Source organism: Cucurbita pepo, unplaced genomic scaffold (genome assembly GCF_002806865.2).
Source record: "Cucurbita pepo subsp. pepo cultivar mu-cu-16 unplaced genomic scaffold, ASM280686v2 Cp4.1_scaffold000174, whole genome shotgun sequence".
Lineage (NCBI taxonomy): Eukaryota > Viridiplantae > Streptophyta > Magnoliopsida > Cucurbitales > Cucurbitaceae > Cucurbita > Cucurbita pepo.
In genome coordinates, this window is record NW_019646449.1 from 2,918 (window position 1) to 21,192 (window position 18,275).

Below are 18,275 nucleotides of genomic sequence, written 5' to 3' on the forward strand. Positions count from 1 at the left end.
AAAAAAAAAAAAAAAAAAAAAAAAAAAAAAAAAAAAAAAAAAAAAAAAATGAAGAGAGATATTCTCACCACTGATGTGACCTAGCTTTAAATGTAACAACCCTAAATTTCCACATGCTACTAACGTCTCATGCTCATCTATAATGCGAAAATATAACTCTTACATGAACAAATGTTAGATAAAACCTGAGTTTTTCTTTATTTAGATTCACACGTTTACATTAATTCTTCGTTTGACCATTTGACAAATACGTCGAATGGATTAGCGAATTCTTAGACGGCAATTTTGTAGGGAGTGGCACAGATTTAGTTGGCCACTCTCCACCAATTTTTAGGATAGGTTATATTTAAATAGGAAATCTATATTTCACAACCTGATTTCAAGTGCAGTCAAAATTTCACCTTCTCTCTCTTTGTTATTTTTATGCATTTTATTTTTTCTTCCAACAACCTCTTGTCGAAGATTTCCTCTCACCGAGAAAAAGGGATTTCCCTGGCTAATTATCGAAATCCAACGAGTGGTATCAGAGCCAAGTTGAAGCCATCGGTGTATATCATTGCGGAGGCGCCATCCTATCAACAATCAAGTTGAATAGCTCAAGTGGTTAGAGTGTCAACCTAAAAACAAACAAGTCTCAGGTTCGAGTAGAAGAAAATGCAAAGTGCGAAAATAAGCACATCGTGTGGTCCATCCCGAGTAGGCTCACTCACTCCTCCATATCGCTGCCAAGTGCCGTGATGACGAGCGTCGAGGTGTCGTTGAGCGAGTGATCAGGGAGAGACAACGACAGGCGTCGTTCAGTTATCCTCGTTAGTATAACGAGTGGACCTTGTTGATGCGGGAGAGACAACGACAGGCGTCGTTCAGTTATCCTCGTTAGTATAACGAGTGGACCTTGTTGATGCGCGCAAGGGGGTTATGGCACGCTCTCGAGTCAAAGGGATCGGCTGGCGTTCGCTGCCATATTACGATCTGTGCCCCCAGAGATGCTGTCAATTTTTTTTTTTTAACTGTAATCGAAAAATTCGATGACACTAAGTCGCCACGAAGAGTTCGATCGACGCCGTGATGACGAGTGATCAGGGAGAGACAACGACAGGCGTCGTTCAGTTATCCTCGTTAGTATAACGAGTGGATCTTGTTGATGCGCGCAAGGGTTATGGCACGCTCTCGAGTCAAAGGGATCGGCTGGCGTTCGCTGCCATATTACGATCTGTGCCCCCAGAGATGCTGTCAATTATTTTTTTTTAACTGTAATCGAAAAATTCGATGACACTAAGACACTAAAAATCTATCATTTGTGGGTTTGGATTACAAAATTGTTTGAGTTGGGTTGAGTTAAAATAAATAAAATAAATTATAAAAGCAACTGGTTTATGTAAATTTAGTTTTAAAATATATATTTTTGTTTAAAATATAAAAATATATATATATATATATATATATTTTTTTTTTATTTTGTTTAATTTCATAATTTCTTTTATTATTTCTTCTTTCACAACTTTGTAAAATGAAATTGAACTTTTTATTAGATTTTTATTAAAAAAAATGTAAGAGGATGGAAAACCTAGAAGAATATTAGAAAGCAATTGAATATCTCAAGTTGAAGAATTTAAAAGCCAAAAACTATCTCTTCCAAGCCATAATCGTCCAACTCTAGAAACCATTTTGAAGAAAGACACAACCAAGGATATTTGACACTCCTTGAAACATAAGTACCAGGGATCAGCGCCAAAAACTATCTCTTCCAAGCCATAGATCGTCCAACTCTAGAAACCATTTTGAAGAAAGACACAACCAAGGATATTTGACACTCCTTGAAACATAAGTACCAGGGATCAGCTCAAGTCAAACGTGCAAAGCTGCAGGCTCTTCGAAAATAGTGGAAGGTTCTTCGCAAGAAGACGGGAGAACCGGTGTCTAACTACTTTGCTCGAACTCTTACAATTGCTCATAGAAAGAAAATTCATGGGGATGAGATGGCAAGTATTGACATAATATCCTAAGATCCATGACTTTTAAGTTGCCCGTGGTTTTCTTTATTTAGTTTTTTTACATTTTTACTCAAATTAGTTAGTTGGATTTTCTTTTGACAATTTGACATGCACCCTCTTTCATGAATTACCATATTTTTCGCTAGCCATTTGAGCCATGTGTTTACCGAGGAGCCGGGAGTGGCTAGTGCTGCATCAACTCGATCTAACCAAATCGATTAACAATGGTCGATTGTATAGACTTGTCACGACGGACTTGTCACGTATCAACTCGAACTCTTATAATTGCCCATAGAAACAAAATTCATGGGGAGAAGATGGCAAATATTAACATTATAGAAAAATATCATAAGATCTTTTGACTTCTCAGGTCTGTTAGATAAAAGCGAGTAGTTTTCTTTATTTAGTTTTTTTACATTTCTACTCAAAATGAGTTAGTTGGATTTTCTTTTGATAATTTGACATAAATGGATTACCATATTTTTAGCTAGCCATCGGGAGTGGCTCAAGTTTTAGTTTTGTTGGCCACTTGGGACATATTTAATATAGAATGGTTATTTAAATAGGTTAATCTAATGAGAAACAAGTTACCGTGTTTCAACAATAATAAATCCTAAATCTTTCATTTTCTTCCTCCTTCTATTATTTTCTTGCACTTTCGGTTTAATTTTCTTCTTCCAACAATGTTCTTCGGCTATTTTTCCTTCGCCAAAGGATTTCCTCTAAACAGTGGTGAATTGCTACATCAAGTGGTATCAGAGCAAGGTTTATCTACTGGTGATATATCATTGTGAAGGAGCCAAGTTGATTAGCTTTATTCGTTAGAATATCATTGATAGTAACCCTACAAGAACGCCAATGGAGACCCGACTCCAGCTAACGAAGGCCGGCACTATGACGGCAGTCGATGCCACCAATTACCGCAGCATTGTCAAGAGTCTGCGCTATCTAGTAAACACACGCCCTGACCTCGTCTATTCCGTTGGATACGTGAGTAGGTTTATGGAAGCACCTAGGAAGGAGCATCTCGTGGCTGTCAAGCGCACCTTCAACGAAGCAGAGTACATCGCCGCTTCGACGGCAGCCACACAGGGGGTCTAGCTTGCGCGGCTGATGAAAGAACTCATCGGAAGAAAAAGTGATACACCAATGCTATATGTGGACAACAAAGCTACGATCTCCCTGATCAAAAATCCAGTTTTGCACGACTGGAGCAAGAACATAAAGATCAGGTACCATTACATCCGGGAGTGTGCAGACCGAGGGCTAATCAAGATTGACTTCATCCAAACAGAGGAACACCTTGGAGACATCTTCACCTAATGTCTGGCGCGGCTAAAATTTGAGGAACTATGCTCAAAGATCGGAGTTCAAAAGGAACTATGCTCAAAGATCGTTGATCAAAAGGAACTATGCTCAAAGATCGGTGATCAAAAGGAACTATGCTCAAAGATCGGTGATCGAAGTTCAAATAATAAGGTAGATATAGTTTTAGGAGGAGATTGCTATAATAAGGTAATATAGTTTTAGGAGGAGATTGTTAGATAAAAGCAGGTGGTTTTCTTTATTTAGTTTTATGTTATGTTTTTACTCAAATTAGTTAGTTGAATACAATTTTACATACTGTCGAATGTTTTTACTCGCATTAGTTAGTTGAATACAATTTTACATACTGTCGAATGTTTTTACTCAAATTAATTAGTTGAATACAATTTTACGAATGGATTACCCTATTTTTAGTTTGCCATTTGAGCCAGGTTTATCGGGAGTGGAGCTTGTTTGACATTATTAGAGTAGAATTGTTATTTAAATATTTAAATATAAAGAGAAACAAATTACCGTGTTTCAGCAACAATAAAAGCCAAATCTTTCGTTCTCTTCCTCCTTCTGTTATTTTCTCCCACTTTCTGTTTTTTTTTTCTTCTTCCAACATTTTTCTTTTGATATGGATTCCTTATCCATTGATGAGTTACAAAGTAGTCTCTTAGTGCACGAGCAATACATGAATGACCATGTTTGTGAGGAAGAACAAGCTCTAAAAGTCACACATGAAGGAAATTTTAGCAATAGAGGAAGAAGACGTGGTGGCTTTCGAGGACGACGTAGAGGAAGAGGTCGACAAAGCTTTGATAGATCAACTGTGGAATGTTACAACTGCCATGGATTAGGACATTACCAATATGAGTGTCCTAGAAGAGAGAATGACATTGCAAATTATGATAGGATATTACCAATATGAGTGTCCTAGAAGAGAGAATGACATTGCAAANTCTCTTCCTCCTTCGGTTATTTTCTAGCACTTTCTATTTTTTTTTTTCTTTCTTCCAACATTTTTCTTTTGATATGGATTCCTTATCCAGTGATGAGTTACAAAGTAGTCTCTTAGTGCACGAGCAATGCATGAATGACCATGTTTGTGAGGAAGAACAAGCTCTAAAAGTCACACATGAAGGAAATTTTAGCAATAGAGGAAGAAGACGTGGTGGCTTTCGAGGACGACGTAGAGGAAGAGGTCGACAAAGCTTTGATAGATCAACTGTGGAATGTTACAACTGCCATGGATTAGGACATTACCAATATGAGTGTCCTAGAAGAGAGAATGACATTGCAAATTATGATAGGATATTACCAATATGAGTGTCCTAGAAGAGAGAATGACATTGCAAATTATGCAAAAACCAATGAAGAGATGCTATTAATGACTTATGTAGATGAGGCATTCTCAGATCTACCCGGCATTGGCATAATTATGTCAAAACGTCATACACTTATGAAATATAAAAAAGGAACTAGACATCATGAAAGCGATAAAGGAAAGTACTAAAGTGATACAACCCAAGGGGTTGGGTATGCGGCCATGGAAAATACGCCTTGGACAAGCATGACTGTGACATCCTCTCCCACTTAATTGGTTGACGTCCCCATCAACCATCTCAAATTTTCGAACTCTTCTATCTAAACTACAGTCGAATTCAGTCGTCAATGCGCTCCCAGCTGATTTTTTCCAATGATAGCCGTTTCTAACTCATTAGGAATTCTTGCACGTTTTTCCTGGGGTTGTCAATGTGACATGTTCGTTCAACCATGATCTCTTCTACTTCTTTTTTGCTTGTATCTTTCATAGTGACTGGGGATCGTGTCACTTCATTACGTTGATGTTCGTCACCTTCTGGATGGTATGGTTTCAAGCTACTTACATGGATGACAAGATGAATATTCGTAAGGACCGGACTAATGCGATGGCTTTAAAAAGACGTAAATTTTTTGTGAAATAAAACAATTAAAATTTAAAACATAATATTCATTATACAAAAATAGTGCGCGCACATTAGTAATTTAAAACACGACATAATGGCTAAAACACGAATTACGAAACAGACACAACATTTGAAAATAAAAGGGTTGAAGACGACGGGTGAGGTTTGTCTATTGCACCTGCTCTAGATTCTCCTCCCGACCTCGACCAGCTCCTTGTTACCTGAAAAAAATGGAGAATAAGGAATGGGTACAAGACTTAGTAAGTAGCTTACTTGTAGGCTCTTACTCGTGTCCTTGATATGTTAGGATACCCCATTCTTTCTTTGCTTCTTCTTTTTCTTGTTGTAAGTACCTTTAGGCCTCTAATTCTTGTTTTTGACTTGGGATTCTTATCTTGATCTTTGTTGAGGACCTTGGTCCTTGAATTCTAAAACTTTGATTTTTCCTATAAGGGCCTTAGTACTATGGTTTTTTGGCTCTGGGTCTTTTGTTCTTGGTTTTTCTCCTTAGAACTAGGATCTTGATCCATGTTCTAGTGCTTGATCTTTCTCTTGTTTTTGGTACTTTCTGGGTTCTGCTATGTTTGTTCTCCAAGACCCCCCCCCCAGGATTTACAGCACTAGACATGCACCTGACAATCCTATGTCCAAGGCTTCATGCGTTCCAAGCGACACAGCCTTAATTTACGTCCAAGGCTTCATGCGTTCCAAGCGACGTAGTCTTACCGCATCTTGGGGCTTGCCCTTCGATACGGTCTGCTTAACCTATGCCCAAGGCTTCATGCTTTCCAAGCGGCATAGTCTGAAAACATACATCCAAGGCTTCTTACATTCCAAGAGATATAGTCTAATACTGCATCAAAGGCTTGCCCTATAATACAGTCTGCTTACGTACGCTCAAGGCTTCATGCATTCCAAGCAGCGTAGTCTGAAAACCTACATCCAAGGCTTCTTACGTTCCAAGCGATGTAGTCTACTACTGCATCAAGGGCTTGCCGTATAATACAATCTGCTTACCTATGCTTAAGGATTTATTCATTCCAAGCAGCATAGTCTAAGTCATGAGCATGTTGAACCGTGGGAGGTCTTAAGAGGTTCTTGATTCTTGGCTAAGGTAACTTACTCTCTTCTTGTTTCTTCGTGGCCCTAGACTACTCCTCATGGTAGACCATAAAGGTCACTTGCTCGGTGCATACTTAAATATGTCATCCTGCAAATCTTTTTGGTACCCATAACTTGGCGCAGGGCATCTCTTCTAGGTGAGGGAAACTTGAGGCCAAACATGACATCCTACAAAGGAAACATGGTGCAGGGCATCCCACCTAGAAGAGGAATTTTTGGGCCTTAGAAAGCACCGCTTGATGCGAGGTCATAGGTCACTTTGGGCATGGTTAGAGTATTACCTAGCATTCTTGTGTTTTTTAGTTTGGGGACCTTGGTCCCTCGTCCTTGAGTGGTACCTAGCATTCTTCTTACTTGGGTAGTTGTAAAGCTTGTGTGGTGTTGTTCTTGGTCCTCAATCTTGTAAGTTTCTAAGGTTCATAATTTCTTGGGGCATAAGTTGTAACTTTCATTTGTAATCATATGAACCCATCTTAGCGTAAGTTGTTCTAGAAGGTAATAGATTCCTAGGGAGTTCTTTAGAGGGTTCCAGAAGAGTCTAGAGTCTTGTGGTGTTTCCTTTATTAGTTGTTTCTTGGGTCCTAACTTGGTTTAGGTTCCAAACTTGCTCCAATCTATTTGAAATCTCAAACATATCTTCATGTCCTTCATAATAGACCTTACAAGAAGTAGCAAATCATTTGGATCATTTGGAGCAAATATAAACCTTCAATTTTTCATAAGTAGTCCTAGGGGCATTTTGGTAATTTAACCCCCAAATTCTTGGTTTTGCTACCTAACATGTTCCAATGACTTTCAAACTTCACCACATCTTAAACATCATAAACTAAAATCTATTACAGAGTTTCATAGCATTTGGAGGTCATCTAGGTCATGAACCGTATGAAGATATCCTAAGGGGCATTATGGTCATTTTACACCTTTTCTTGGTTTACCTACTTATCTTTATCCAATGACCACCAAAATTCATACATGATCTCAACATACTATAATATGCTCAACATTAAAATTTCATAGGCAGCAGATGTAACGACCAGAATTTTTTTACTTTATTTAAGGTCGCTACTGTATATATATATCATAAACATTGAATGCAGAAATACTTCATTTAAATTCCATANTGTAACGACCAGAAATTTTCTACTTTATTTAAGGTCGCTACTGTATATATATATCATAAACATTGAAGGCAGAAATACTTCATTTAAATTCCATAAACCATAACATTTATCTTAAAACACAGCCATGAACTTATGCGTTTCGAAAACACCTTTAAAATGACACAACAAAAGGCTAAATAAAATAAATAAACGTTTAAATTAAAAACATCATATTTTAGCCCAAGTCTAAGAAAATAAATAGCACTACCCTATGCATGTGCCATGGTCTCGAGTTGCAATGTCGTTATCAGTCGTACAAGAATGTATTGCCTTTACCTGAAAAATATAGTAGCACATGGCTTGAGTATTTAAAGAAATACTCAGTAAGTGACCCCACTGTTGGGGGTTAAAATCAGGAACATGTGAATGCAATGGCGGGACCTATCATTTAAATCCATTTTCCTACGGTACTGTCCTAAAAGGTAATTTGGATGTGTACCATATACTCTACACACAGCCCATACGTGCGAGTATGGACTCACCAGTCAGTTCGCACACTGCTGAGCCACCTTTCTTGTCAGGCAAGCATACTCTAGGAGCTTCTTAGGCCAGACACCCGTTAGAACTAGTAACCGTCATGGCAACATTAGGTTAACCACAATGATCGTACCCCTGCCTAACCTTCGCAGCATTATGATAAACATAATGATTGTATTCCTGCTCGGTCATCGCAGCATTATGATAACCATAATGATCGTATTCCTGCCTCGTAACGTACGCGTCCATACTATCGTGAAGGGTAAGGGGTATCCCCCAATGCATGAGCACAGAATAATGCATGAAGTCCCAACATTTTTCATTTTCATTATCATTTAATACAACCTCGCTAGCACTCCGTATATCTCATATCATTTTTCATATCACTTATCATATCTTTCATGCATACACTAGGGTTACATTTCATGCTAGTTCGTCGTTTTGCATGTCAATNTATCTCATATCATTTTTCATATCATTTATCATATCTTTCATGCATATGTCGAGGTTGTATTTCATGCTAGCTCGTCGTTTTGCATGTCAATCATATCATAAAATTTGGCATGTTAAGATTATATATGAAATTTGGTGGTTATTGGATTAGGTTAATTAGCTAAACCAAGCAACGATGTAAAATGACTACAATGCCCCTAAAGAAATTTATCCTAAGGTTCAAACCAAGTTTTANTTATCAATTTATCATAATCTCATCCCTTCTATTTATATCCTAACCATATTCTTTTATTAATCTCTAATATTCATAGCACTTCGAGGCGTAACCGTTTAATGTTTTGTGAATACATCTTACTTCTATCGTTACATTACGTTTAGTGCATCCTTCTCGTATCATATCTCAAACATATCATTGAACACATCACACCATAAATATTATCGTACAATTCACATATTATAGCATAACATAAACATAATATAAGCATATCGATTCACAGATAATTCACATATATCAGTATATATGACACGTGCAGAACCACGGACACGTGTCAACATCAAATATAACTATGCCGATAGTAAGGCCACTTACCTGGTTAACTTTAAGTTGTTGTCACGAATATATCCTTAATGAAAATTCGATTATGTCCTTTGAAATCCAAGTAAACCTATTTGAGCCCATGACATCAATTTCAAGTTTGAACTCTATAAAATTATTTCTCTAATTTTCTTGGGTCCATTCTTAAAAATCTTGAAATGTTATATATCTATAATTATATTTTTATTAAAAATCTTATTCTCCATAGTGTGGTATAAACAATAAAAAAATAATAATAAAATAAAAAAATAATAAANTCAAGTTATTTTGTGCTCTCCTGCTCTTGTATTACTTTTTTTCTCTGTATTTAGTTTATGTTTTTTTATTTACCGAATCTTCATCGTTTACTGTTGCCTTCTAATTTTGTTCTCATGTATTCAAAATTGTTAGTGGATCTCTGTTTCCAAATCTTCCCTTATCTCCGTGTTTCTTTTTGTTCACAAATTTTCTTGACCATTTTATTTTTAATCTATTCATTTGCTACATATATAAATTTAATCTAATATTACTAATACGACGTGATTTACTAGAATTCGTATAAATGATTGACATTTAGTTTCTAACTCAAAACTAAACCATTGTAATAATTTAACCAAGATCTAACTATAATTGGCTATGATTTCTAAAAAAACAAAAAAGGATAGGATAAAAAAAAATGAAGATTTAATATATACCTTATTCTTCAAATCTAAATCTCCCATGAATCTCAACTTAGGCCATTTTCATTTTTTTTTTATAATTATTTTTATAATCTTAACATGTCATATTATGTTCATTATTAAAAATTCATTGGCAGTAGAGTTCATTTAGTGGGTTATTTTAACGATACTTAAATCTCGAGCAATTTGATTGGTTAGGAGCCTTAACTCACGGTTCTTTGTATATTTCTTTCATATTCCTTTAATTCATACTTGATTTAAGGTTTATACAANGGGACCTCCGTTCTTGATCTTCCGGTACGTGAATTACCTTAAATTTTCTTCCACATACTCCTTATTGTGTCTAGTTTCTGGAACCATAAAGATTTTTTTGAGAACCATTCTGGAAGAGGGTTAAATTTTAGAAAAATCGAGGGAAGGTCGAGTTTTTGGTTGACATGGCCGGTTCAACTGAACCGGCCACGTCATCGTCTTCTTCCTCCAGATGGGAAGAAGACGTGTGTGACCATTCGCGCCGCCGTCTGAAACTCGCCCTCCCCAGCTCCGATCACGTCGTTTCTCCCCTCAACTTCTTCATGAAACTTAAAGAGGGTATTAGAAGGAAGAGCTATGGATTGATTTCATACCTTTTCGTGGATCGTAGCTTAAGATATTCGCTTCCAAAGTTCGTCCAAAATATAATTTCTAATTGGAGTAAAAATAAAGGATTTCTTATTGGGTAGCCGATTCTAGGGGTTTTCAAGGCTCGATTTCTTCATGGAGCTTCTTCCTTATTCTTTCCTCAAGCTTAAGAAATTGGTTTCGAGGAACAACTTTGAGTGTGGGACCTTAATTTTGAGAAATCACTCTCGGTCTACAAGTTACATGACACCTTCGATTTTCGATCTCTTAGGTATCTTGTTCTTAGACGTTTCAGTTCTTGATTCCTTCATCAAAGTTACTCATCTTCTTCCTCTTAAGCTAAAGAAATCCTTAATTTGAAGGAAAAGAGGTCATAGATAGGAATTCGACACTTACCCTCAATTTGAACACGAAACGAATTTTCTTCAATTGGAAACGTTTCTGAGGTTATTCCTCTTCGTGGTCTTCTATGGAAATATTCCTTGAAGGTGCAGAAACTTATTGAGATCGTCCTTGCTCGACGAATTCTCGTGTATCCTCGGATTGGAATTTTGAGTTTTTCTTGAAGCTCTTTAATGGCGGATTCGATTGGGGGAATGGTTTCTAGGCACTTTCAGAACTCTATTCCTTCATAGCACTTGTGGGTAATATTGTTTAGAAACTATAGGAACAAGTTTGAAAGAAAATGGTATAGAATTGCTCTTGAATTTGGAAGAAACCCGAGAATAGGAGACCCAAAATCTAAACGCTTATTGCCTACGATTGGGAGCTCAACCTTGCTCGATTCTTATTCCAAACTATTGCTCCAACTTCAAAATTTATAGAGAAAGCATAAACTGACATTGGGAGCTCTAGAATTGTCGTGAATTGTCGGTTGAATTTTCTGAAAAATTCGTCGGAAATATCTACTCCGATCACAGCCTCACCGACTTTGGTTCTGAAACCTAGCTGTTGGATGTGATGGTCTGTGAGTTTTCTAGAATATATTCAAGTTTGGAGGAGATTGAACGGCTGAGAGTCGAGATTTGAAGGATTTTGTGCAAAAGACACAATGAAGGATCTGATTTTTTAGCAGAAGGGCAAATCCGTAATTATCCTTAACTTCAGGGGTATTTTGGTAATTTGCCACATTTCGAATATTTTATTATTATTTTTCATCCAAAAATCCATAATTTCCATAAAAATTCTTCATTCCTTCTAGGTCATTTCTCCCTAGCATCTTGAAATTCCCTCGAGATGAGGAATTAAAAATGTTCCTTAGAGATTGGAAAAACGACCTTTTTGTCCTTTTCGCATGCCAAACTTCATTCTCGATTCTATGAGAATTTTTATACAAGCCTTTCATTTGCTTCTCTTCGATGGAAGTTTTATTTTTCCCGAATGTATCCTAATTTTGGCCTAATTCTTTTTCTAATAGTATTTATTCATAAGAATCATAATATGGAAAAACAAATGTAAGCCGTTGATTCATAAGATGGTTTGTTCTTTCTCAACTCTATCTTATTCCACACGGGACTTTATTATTATTAGTATTTAAAATATAAAAATTTAAGAATATTCTAATTTTAATTAAGGTCAAAGATAAGAAATGACTTTGTTGGAGGTATACTCTTCGCCAGAGAAATTCTAAAAATAAAATGTGACTAAAACCTATACCAATAAAGTGCTACTTGGAGCTATTGTATGTTGGGTAATGTAACCGTCCAAGTGTTCGACATGGTTAGTCATATCGTTTCATAAACAATCCACATATATCAAATATATGACACGTGCAGAACCGCAGGGAACGTACTGACACAACATCAAATCTAACCATGTCGATAGTAAGGTCACTTACGTGATTTACTCCTATGACATCTTTCTTCACATAAATCTGTTTCTACAGGTAAATCTGAGTAACTGTGTAAAGGCCATTTTCATTCTTTAATCAATATTTTGGCGATCTAATATCTATTTTACGGTAACAAATTGAAGACATCTCTCTTCACGTTAGTCTTCTTCTACATGATGTAACTACTTAAAGGCCATTTTTGTTCTCTCCATAATTCTGTTCACATATTTCTTGGCCAATTTTTAATCGATTGTTCTCTATGAGTAAATCTGCCTACTTGCGTACTTGCGTACAGGCCATTTTCTTTCTTTAATCGATTATTTGGCGATCTAATATATACCTTAATTAAAAAACTGACGACATCTCTCTTCATGTAAATCGGCTTCTATAGACGACATCTCATCGAGTAAATCTGCTTCTACAGACGACATCTCTCTTCACGTAAATCTGTTTCTATAGGTAAATCTGCATAATTGCATAAAGGTCTTTTTCTTTCTTTAATCAATTCTTTAGGAATCTGAGAATGTTTGTTTAATCCACCACACCTAAATGGTGTGAAAGTTATCTTATTTATAATGAAATAAATTAGAAGGATATGGAAATAAGAATAAAGGGAAAGATACCTATGGTAATAAGGCAAATATCAATATTTGCCTTATAATAAAATATCAAATATAATATATATGGTAAACTATAATTTATTACTAAATATCCTTACCACCCCACCGCAAGCTGAGCGTCGGATTTGAACGAACGTGAAGCTTGGATCTGAAAAATTCAAAGAGGTTGAGAAACACTTGTCGTGAAGATGACAACAACCTGGTTCAGAGGAGGCGTAGAGAAACACTTTCTTGGCCATCGAAAATTGCAGAGGGATCGCCGCTCAGCGACGATGCTGCCTTGGCTTCGGCGAGAATATGTCTAACCCATGAAGAGGGATTGTCGCTTAGCGACGATGCTGCCTTGGCTCTGGTGAGAATATGTCTAACCCCAAGAAGTAGAAGGAGAAACCTAGAGCAAGGGACAAAGACAATGTTGAAGCCGAAAGAGTCGCCACATTGGGCGAAGGAGCCAATTTTGGCGAGAAGGGCGGCGGCAACTTGGTTGGCAAAGAGGTCAGTGTGGCGCCCAGATTCCAAAGGTAAATCTCTGCATAAGGTCGATGGGCTTATCAAGATTCTATATATTTCCGAAGAGAACGCTGATGAAGATCCTAAGATTAGGGTTTTTGTGAAGGAGGAAGGATGAAGGGAAAATTAGGAATTAAATGAAAGAGGCTATGTTTGGAAAAAGTGAGGTTGTATTTACAGAGTATGGCGAAAGATGATTTGGAAGTCAAAAGGGGTGGAGCCGAAGAGTAATCAATCGGCTCTGCATCTGGCAACCATGACGACTGCCCGTGCGGCGTCAAAGCCAGCAGTGGTGGAGAAGAACAGTAGAAGATTTCAAAAGTTATTGAAAAGAAAGGATCCGGGTTGCTAAACCAAAATGACTCTGATACCATGAGAATGTTTGCTTAATCCACCCCCAACTAGATGGTGTGAAAGTTATCTTATTTATAATCAAACAAATTACAAGGATATGGAAATAGTAATAAATGGAAATAATAATAAAGGGAAATATATCCTAGCAAATATTAGATATTTGCCTTTTAATAAAATATTAAATATAATATATACGGTAAACTATAATTTATTATTAAATATTCTTAACCGGATCTAATATATATCTTACTATAACAATATTTTTTTTTCTTTTTGTTAATTTGATTTTTAGTTTATATTCCAACCTAACCATTTCGAGGGGTTGACTCTCTATCTCAAGTATCTGGTTCCTCGTGATTATTTTTGTTTGGTTGTTTGAGGTTTTGATTCTATTATTGTTGACATTACAATTATGATAAAGTGCAAAAGCGAATTATATTTATTTGCAATTGAAATTTTTTATAGGGTCTCGTTGTGCTATTTTTTATCACTTTTTTCATGTTCGGGACAAAAGCAAGACCACTTAACTTCCAGGTTCGCTATACGTAATGACATGATGTCTACTTATTTTTATGCAAGCAGTTAAATATTGGAATGTTCAAATTACTAATATTTGGTAATCTTACTTTGTTTCTTTGCCTCGATAATTGGAATGTACAAGATGTTCAAGTTTCTAACAAAATCTTGTACATCACTATGTTGGATGACAATGAGTTTAAAATCTTTGTGCTTTGTTTTGGATGGTCAATGCTTGTGGCTACTTCGGTTACTTGTTGTATAGTGAGTCCGGGCTTAATAGTACAAAAGAATGATTAATGTCTTTAAGCCTAAAATATTTTAATTTAGCGGTGAGTAAATTATATTAAAAAAAACGTTGTTGAGCAAAAAAAATTATTTTATATAGCAATGAACAACAGGTATAAAAGGGAGTAAATTATATTTTGTATATCGGTGGTTCGAAACCGGTTCGTGAGGAAAAAGAAATTTGAACTACAAAAGGTTAGTATTCAAACTCATTAAGTTTTAATACTTATGAACATGCTAGTTATTTACTATAATTGATGTTCAAAAAGTGCCTAGGATCCAAATTGTTTCCCATGTGTTATATTAACACCATCAATTGGTATCAGAGCATGTTTTAGACACTTTATTTACATTAATTTGATCATGGTGGGTACCATTTCAGGAATGAAATTTTGTGGTTGCTAAAGTGGATGGTTTTGGTAGTCACTTAATTCTCAAGCCGCATGTCGAAACTCATATTGAAATCCTAACTTCTGAGGTTTTGGCTCGAGGTCCTACATGGCTCTCTTCAAGCATGTCTTCGATAATTGTGTCGCCTCGTTCTCTCGAATTTTGTGTATGCCTCGACTTAGCCTCAATGCACACTAAGATTTCAAGAAGTTTGGATTGAGTTTAAAACCTAGGGGTACAACATAATGACTAAAGGCCTTGAATGGTAAATCTTATGATTTATGTATGTAAGTGAATCCAAAAGACAACCTTTAGATAAGTTGTAGAAGTTAGGTGGTTAGATTATATGGATTTCTATGTAACGGTCCAGATTTACTGCTAGCAGATATTGTCCTCTTTGGGCATTCCCTTTCGGCCTTTCCCTCAAGACTTTAAAATGCCTCTGTTCGGGGAAGGTTTCCACACCCTTATAAATGGTGTTTTGTTCTCCTCCCCGACCAATGTGGGACATCAGATTCTATTTCTATTGTATTGGAATGAGATCATCTTTTCATGTCCATCTTTTGCGAAGTTTTAAGTTTTGAGGTGTACTAAAGTTTAGCACAACCTTTTACTCATAGATGGATGACGAAACTAAATGTTTGAACAAGATCTTAGAAGATATGCAACGCGTTTGTATGTTGGATTTTCTTGGTAGTTGGAACTCGAACTTGCCGTTCATGGAATGCTCGTATAATAGCTATCAGGCAATCATCGACATGGCGAAAAAGGTGTAGAATTTTAATTATTAAGCATTCTAATAGAACAAGTAACGCTATCCAAAAGATTAGGAGAATGATATAAACAACACAAAGTAGATAGAAGAAGAGGTGGTTTGAGGTTTGGTAGAAAGAGTAGCTCATTCCATGTTTTATCAAACCATTTGAAATCTAAGAGCAAGTTGGGGTTAGTTACTTATTGCTTGGCGTTGCTCAACCCTACCACCGACCCTCTCTCTCTCTCATAGAGCTCTTGCACGTCAAGTCGTGCCTTAGCCTTCCACCTCACTCAATTCTCTAAGTGCCTTCGATCAAGATACACCATTGTCACTAGACTCGAGGAATAGTGCCAAACAGGTTGGAAATAGGTTTTTCGAGCCGAATAAGTCGTCAGAGTCGAGGAGAGTTTTGCGCCAGATGTTGACATGTGGCGCAACCAGGAGCGGCTGCGTGTGCTAGCCGAAATCAAGCCGAGGTGCGGGTCGTTGGTTCAAGGCATGGGTTTTTGGGTTGCAATCACAGGTCTGGGCTGACTGCGGGTAGTAGATCGGGCCTCGGTTATTTCGTTGGGCCGAGTGGGTTTGGGCTGTCAGCGTCGGTATTGGATTGGGCTTGAGGGTCTCGAGTCGGTTTGGTTTTTGTCTCGGGTCGCAGCTGATGGGTTAGGCCGTAATTGGGCTTTTTGGTTTGGGCCGAGGCGTCTGGACCCCGGAGATTTCGTCGGTCGAGGGTTTGGACTTGTAATAACTCGTACAGCCGGCATTAAATGAGCAAATAAAAGGAAAAAATATATATATAAAAATTTATATATGAAATATGAAAAGACATAAATATGAAGGGGTAGAAACATGAAAAGGCAGTAGGTAGGGTAGGTCTGCCACCTACCCAAAATCTTCTCTTTAAATCTTGTTGGTAAGAGGCCAATAAATCCGAGGGAGGGGTTGAACCAAACTGTTTTTGAAATAAGAAGAAAAAGAAAAGGGAAACATTGGTAAGTGTCGAAGAAGCTGAAGAAGGAAAGGAAAGTCGCTGGAAGGAAGGAGCTGATCGTTGGATTTAACGAACCGTTGGACCAAATCGACCCGCTGTACCAAACCGCTCTACCAGAACCAACCCGACCCGACCCAATTAGCAGATTCTGATCCACTACCCAAAACCAGACTCGATGGTATGCATGACCCTCGGTTCAGAAGCCAATGCTCGCAAATTTAGACTATTTTAACTCGAATCCTTCTCAACTTCTCAATGTAGGACCTAATTGTAGATCTTTGAACGAATTAGAAATTTGTTGAAGACCCGAAACAAGCTCGAAAAGTCTACAACAAGTAAGTAACCGCATGGAGCAAGTTCTAAGAAATGCTTGTAGGAGTCGGTTTGGAGTATGGGCAACTGATCTAGTATTATACTTAGGAGTTTGGTTAACATTAGTTTCATGTATGGTACTTCGATATCGTGAGTGTTTATACCTTGATTATAGTTAGGGTTATATAGCTTCCGCATGCATTATTGTGAATTTCTCTGATAGGCGTTTGGGTTTATGTGTTTCCTAGGAAGTCGAGATAGATTGTTATTTCTTGAGTTGCATGATAAGTATGATGTGACCTTTGATACTTTGTTCTATTTTGTTTTGGAGTGTGGATAGCCCATTATTGCCCATTTGTGAATTGAACTATTTTGCTACGTGCTAGATAGCGTGAATTATGAATTTCGTAGATTATGAGTTACCGTCTTTTAGTTGTCACCTATTGTAGATATGGGTGGCGTTAGTAAGTATCATACTGTAGTACCACGTCAGGGGTGCCTAGTGGGGAGACCCATGGCCTTTTACTGATCTAAACCCGACCGGGGTGTAAGACAGGTAGTTTACTGACCCAGCCCGGCGGGGCATAGTGACAGGTAGTTACTGATTCTCAGGAACAGGTAGTTAAGGCCAGACACCACTAGGGGAAAATCCACTGATTTAAGCTCAGTAGATAGTTAGGTATGGAAGAAAATCCATATCAATGAGAATCCATGGGGTCTTCTTTTGAGACCATAGTAGTCTTTGCTAAAGATAGATTCGAGCATATAGCCAAAGTTTTCCGTGAATAGGATTAAGTTCGATAAGAGCCTACAAGTAGGTTGCTTACCGAGTATTTTTATACTCATCCCATGTTGTTGCTATTTTTCAGGTGTTAAGTAGACCAATGTCGGTGGCGGGAACGTGTGGAGCCATGCGGCTACAGTGGAGACCCTTAGATCGAGTCTTCTTTGTCCATGTCGTTTTAATGTCATTTTGATGTTTATTTTGGGAAAACTTATGCTATTTTGTAATTGTTTTTCTTTTTGTTGTGTTTCCGCGGATCCCGTTATGTTTTGAAACTATTTGGATTTTTAATGCTTATCAGATAATTTTAATTTTATTGTCTCCCGTTTTATCAAATGAAAATGTTGGGCTTTTTATCCTAGAGTCCACGTAGCGATTCGTGATTCGATGCGTCGGAGAACGATCGTTACAGGACTGGATTAGGTCGTATCAGTTAGGGTCACGGTCCGAATCTCGGTCGGACTTCGTCTCCTTCGCCCAATTAACAACGAAATTTTTTGCAAACTAATAAAAACAAAATCGACCCAATTGATTCGAATTACAAATATTTGTGAATAATAGAACTGAAATATTGACATATTAGT

The 18,275-nt window shown here is 37.2% G+C and overlaps 1 long non-coding RNA gene across 1 annotated transcript; it reads left to right on the forward strand.

Moving 5' to 3' along the window:
• The first annotated feature begins 16,558 nt into the window (after positions 1–16,558).
• LOC111784228 lies at positions 16,559–17,899 on the forward strand. Its single transcript, XR_002813500.1, has 3 exons — positions 16,559–16,773; positions 16,857–16,930; positions 17,777–17,899. It is a non-coding gene; the product is annotated as an uncharacterized LOC111784228 (long non-coding RNA).
• Positions 17,900–18,275: the final 376 nt, after the last annotated feature.